Raw genomic sequence first — 6,000 nt, 5'->3', positions numbered from 1 at the left:
CATAGCCATGTGCGCGGGGGCACACAACCTAATCATACAAGCCTTTACACATATACAAGCGAGGGCACCACACTCTACGTCGGCTCAACCTTAGGAATAATTCCCATCTCCCTATAATTAAACAACATTACCCTAAGCTCCTCACCCGCAAAAAGACTTCACAATTCCCCTTCACCCGTACTCCCGGCGGCTGGCAAAGACAATAGTTCCTGCCGGCCAGCCCTACTCACACGAAGCCGACCTCCCTCCGCTTCACTCACTCTGCGCTTCGCAACCGCCCTCCGTCGCCGGCGCCCAGTACTAGGACCAGGCACATCTTCTGTGTCCGCAGCGTGCGGTGAAGCCTCCGCCGCAGCCACATCCAAGGCCGCAAAGTAGTCCAAGTCCTCCTCCGACGACTCCTCAGTCCACTCAACCGAGCTCCCAGAGTCAGCAAAATCAAAAAACTCAGATGCAGAACCATCACATTTATTACCACCATCCACGGTCGAAGCCGCCAAAAATTTAGTAGTGGCGGTTGCGTGCGCAGGCCCAAAATCTTGAACCTGCGCAACAACCAAAATTCAGCAACATATCCAAAATTTCTCAACTATCTACACCCACTACGCCACCTGCGAAGACCCTGCCGTTGCGGGAGCCTCCGCCGTTGCCTCCGTCGTTGCCTCCGCTGCCGCCTCCGCCGCCACCGTCGCAGGATCTTCAGCACTCGGCGCAGCGGCTGCGGGGGCATCAGGCGCGCCTTCGGCAGTCTCTGGGGGCAGGTCTCCGCCGGTCGCAGCGGATGCGGGGGCATCCGGCGCGCCTTCCGCAGTCTCCGGGGGCGGCTCCAGGGCGGCCCCGGCCACGGCCTCCGCCGGGGTCGGCTCCTGGTCAGGCAGCGCGCTGTTCAACGCCCCGAAGTCATCCACCCGCTCGCCACGCGCCGCCTAGGACACAACACACAAAAATCAGCAAACCCACACATAGCCCGCACCCAGCAAACGCCAAAACAAACGCCAAAGGTTACCTGAGCCCTCGCCGTCTCGGCCCGCTCCCTGACCACCTCGCGACCGTGCGGACCCCACATCCGGTCGTAGATGGCTCCGGCGGATTCCTTCACTATGGGGTCCTCAACCTTGTAGATATCTCGCTCAAAATCTTCGTCGGCTTGGTCGAAGACCTCGAAGTGCCGGCACCCTTCGCGGGAGAGCACGTTCATCGCCCCCTCGCAGGTGACCAGGGAGGCATATGACATAAACCCCTCCACGATAGTGGGGAGTGCCTGCAACTCCTCCTGCACCCACTCCAGGCAGCGAAGTCCGGGCTCTCGGTCCGACACTTCGAAGTCACCGGTCCGCGCGCCAAGCTCATGGTATGAATCCATAAGCTGTTTGCGCGTCCGCTCCGCCTCCGCGCGCGACGCGGCCTCGGCCCTCTCCACACGGCTCTCCAGGGCGGTGAGCCGCTCCTGCAGCTGCTCGGCGCGCTCCCTGGCGAGATTGCCCTCTGCCCGTGCCAGATTGGCCTCCGCCTGCGCAGCCTGCGCCTGGGCGAGGGCCTCGTTGGTCTCCCTCCTCTCCCCCACCAGTTGGCGTCGGAGGTCAGCCTTCTCCCTCTCCAGTGCGGCCACCTTGTCCGCCAGCTTGCGGCACTTACTGTCGGCGGCCGATTTTTCACGGACGGCGTCAGCATGTTGCGTCCGAAGTCTCTCGACTTCGGCAGACACAACTGCCGTGAGGGCCCCCGACGCCGTGCGGTTGGCGAAGTCAGCCACCTGCAAGACACACGTAAGACCACGACCCCAGCAAAGCCAAAAAAAACCCGAAGTCTAGCTCAACGGACCTGACTTAGTGCCTCCGTCACCTCCTTCAGCCGAAGGGACACAGCGCCCGCCTCATCCCTGACCGCCGCGAGTGCCGACAGCGCCCCGCCCTTCGCCTTCGGCACTACGGCAGCCGTCGTGGTCGCCGCGGCAGGCGCAACTATAGCAAGTTGGCCTTCGTCCGACCCTGCAACATATCAACGAATTAAAAAAAACACGAGCCAACGGCTTACCACCAAGATAGTCGTCCACACTAATATCGGTGGCGAAGTCGGCGACACGCTTGCCTGACGACGGCAACGCTTGGGCCGCCTTCGCGACCTCCGGCACTCTGCTGGACGGCGGCACAGCCTTCGTCGATTTGGAGCCTCCGGCGCCTGCCGTTGCCTCCGGCGCCTTGCTAGATGCAGGGACGCCCGACTTCGCCGCCAGCGGCGGCTTGCCTCCGCCGGGGGCCGCAGCCTTCACAGCCCCCCGCTGCCTCTTCAGCCTGGCTTCATGAAGCCTGACAACCGCCTGACGCTTTTGTGCAGCTCCCTGGCGATCCTTGTCCATCACTGCCGACACAACAACAGCAATATTCCGCCCGTAAGGAAAAACTCTCCATTCACGAACCATGCGAGATGTAAAAAAATCCTCGCCAGCCGCGCGGGTGTCACACCCGGTTTTAGAAGGCAAACCGAATGTGAACCATGTACGTGCCAGGATCAGTTATTCACGTACACAGCAGTTACATAACATGGACATCATCACACAGTGCTCAAAATAGTATTAAAAGGGGAATAATAGTTGATTACATCGTACGTCTGAGACGTCCATATAGTTCTTACAATAAATCAAAGTGCGGAAAAGAAACGTAGATAACTGCGGCCTTCATAGGCAGCCGACTGGGGGTTGCCGCTAACCCACACCTAGAACTCGTCGTAGTCTTGGAACTCCTGGAAGTCTCCTTCCACAGCTTCATCTTCGCCTGAGCAGTGGTTGCAATGCTGACAACCTGGGGGGGGTTTGGTGTGTAGAGCAAGGGTGAGTACACATCAACATACTCAGCAAGTATCCTGTTTGGCTGTAGTGGACTAGCTTTATGTGGGGATAAGTCAAGCAGTTGCTTTTAGTTGGTCAGATTATTACTTACTAGTAGAAAGCCAAGTTTTAGCATTAACCCAAGTTATTAACCCAAACGTACTCCTTTCCAAACGGAAAGAGTACCACTTACCAGCATCATAGTCATAACCAAAACCATCAATCTCATTGCCACCTGTACCACAATGTCTCTGATCAAGCACCACTAATCACTGGAGCTCCCTTGGCCGCTCATAACCGTGAGCACGGCTGATATATCAGTTTTTCAAACACTCTGCAGAGGTTGTGCACTTTACCCATAAGCCGTGATTCCCTCTTGCCTCGGGCCGATCAAACCCTTAAACACTACCAAGGTGAATAGGCAGGGTCTCACTACATAGCCTTTACAAAGATTCCTCGGGGCTGTAGCCGCCCGTTAGGTTTCCTAAATGTACCGCACTCCTCCCCAAGGGACAAATCAACCTTGGCAGAGCGAGCCGCATACACCGAGCCCCATTGACGGCACGACGGCAAAGCGAACTACACCCCGGATCCTCCAATTATTCAGCTAAGGGCACCCCATTCTACCCTCATGGTTGCACTGTTTTCCCGGGCGGTCATCCATAGAACAGGTCCTTACGGAGAGGCACTCGAGAAACCGCTCGAGCCCCCTTGAAGACCACAAGCATAACATCATAATAAGAGAGGGGAAAACAGCGTATCATAGATAATCTCATCATGTTCATTGATTAGAGTTGAGCAATAGCATAAAGCTAAACAGTAATAATCCAACCCAAATAGGTAAACAAGGACATGGATAACAAAAACTAGTCAATTCTTAGGTATAAAGGTGTAATGCGGGAGGTGAATTAAGTAATGAATAGAACAGAGATAGGTCAAAGGACACTTGCCTCCACCAACCGATTGCTGCTCAGGGACTTCTCCTGCGAGTTCCTCGGGCTCTTCGACCGGATCGTTCTCTATGCGATTGCAAGCATTCATACATACATCCATTCAAATTGGGAAGCAAACAGTACATCATACAAGGGAACAAATAAAGTGAATATGCATCAAGTATGACATCCGATATCGCATTCATTATGGTTAGAAAGAAACGGGAAAGGGTCTCGCGGGGGGGTTAAAGCTTATGCACTAATGATTAGTTACAATTGGTTCTAACAAAAGAATTCAGTTATATGCACTAATGGAAACCTAGTCATTTTTAGTTGATCAACATTGAACTGAATAAACAATTGATTATATGAATCAACTAGCGTAATGAAATTCTAAATTAAGTTTCCTATTTCAATAACATGAACAATGATTAACCTGCCTAAAATAAAATAAATACCAGTATTGAAAGAAAATAAAATAAAAATAAAAAGGGGGGGGGGGTTGAACCGGCCTGGGGCAGGGGCGGCTGGGCAGGGCGCGGGCGCGGGGCAGGGGGCGGCCGGGCTGGGCGCGGGCGCGGGGCAGGGGGCGGCCGAGCTGGGCGCGCAGGGGGCGGCCGGGCTGGGCGGCCGAACCGGCGGGGGGGGGGGGGGGGGCTGGGCAGTTGGGCCGGGGTCGGGGCGGCCGAGCCGGGCGGGCACAGGGGGCGGCCGAGCGGCGGCTGGGCGCGCGGGCAGGGGCGGTTGGGCCGGGCGGCGGCCTGACCGGGGAGAGGGAGGGGAGGGGAGAGGGAAGGGAGAAGAGGGGGGAGGGCTCACCGGGGACGGGGCGGCCGAGCGGCGGGGCGGCCGAGCTGCAGGGGGCGGCGGCTAGGGCAGGGGGCGGCGGTTGGGGTGGGGAAGGGAGAGAATGAGAGGGAGGGAGAGGGATTGGGGGAATTTGAGGGGAAAGGGAGGGGGCGGCTGGGCCGGCCGGGGCGGCCCACGGCGCGGGAGAGAGAGAAAAAAAAGGAGAGAGAGAAAGAAAAAGAAAGAAAAGATTTTTCTCCTTTTCGAAATCCGATCTTCCTAGATGAATGCACTTACATTTTTAAGCAATCGAAAGAATGCATGGTCCGGCATGGTGCATCAAACAACATAAAGTAATTTAGGGTTTTCCTTTACACGGGAATTCCAAGCCGAATCCCGCTAACTTTGGAAAAGGTCAAGGTTTAGCGAGGGAATGAGAAAAAGAAAAGGGTAACGCCTGAATTTGGTGAAAGAAAAGAAGAAAAAATTCTACCCCCAAATTCAGGGCGTTACAAACCTATCCCCCTTAAAAGAATCTCGCCCTCGAGATTCAGGGTTGGCTAGCAAAGAGCTCAGGGTACTTAGCCATCAGATCATCTTCACGCTCCCAGGTTGCTTCTTCCTCAGAGTGGTGATTCCATCTGACTTTGCACATTCTGATGGTCTTCCTTCGGGTGACTCGGTCTACAACCTCAAGGATTTGCACTGGCTTCTCAACGTAGGTCAAGTCCTCCTGGACTTCAAGACCTTCCACTGGCAACTGTTCTTCTGGAACACGCAAGCACTTCTTCAACTGAGACACATGAAAGACATTATGCACAACAGACAAATTCTCTGGCAAACTGAGCTGATAGGCCACTTCTCCACGTCTTGCAAGAATCTGATACGGACCAATGTAGCGGGGTGCTAGCTTGCCTTTCACTCCGAATCTTCTGACTCCTCTGATCAGTGACACTTTCAGATAGACAAAGTCTCCGACTTCGAAACTCAACTCTCTTCTTCTTGTGTCTGCATAGCTTCGCTGCCTTGATTGCGCTATCTTCAGATTCTCTCGGACCATCTTGATGTTCTCTTCAGCTTCAAGTAAAATGTCTGGCCCAAACACCTGCTTTTCTCCAGGTTGATCCCATTGCAACGGAGTTCTGCAACTCCTTCCATAGAGCGCCTGAAATGGTGACATCTTCAAACTGGCCTGGTAGCTGTTGTTATAGGAAAACTCTGCATAAGGCAATCTCTTATCCCATCCGGACTGATCTTGCAACGCACAGGCTCTCAACATATCTTCAAGAATTTGATTGGTCCTTTCGGTCTGACCATGTGTCTGCGGATGATAAGCTGAACTGAAATTCAGATGTGTGCCCAAAGCTTCATGCAACTGCTGCCAGAAATGAGAGGTGAACTGCGTTCCTCTGTCTGACACTATCTTCTTTGGCACACCATGAAGACAAACGATCC

This window comes from Zea mays, chromosome 8 (assembly GCF_902167145.1).
Source record: "Zea mays cultivar B73 chromosome 8, Zm-B73-REFERENCE-NAM-5.0, whole genome shotgun sequence".
Taxonomy (NCBI): domain Eukaryota; kingdom Viridiplantae; phylum Streptophyta; class Magnoliopsida; order Poales; family Poaceae; genus Zea; species Zea mays.
This window is presented reverse-complemented; position numbering follows the sequence as displayed.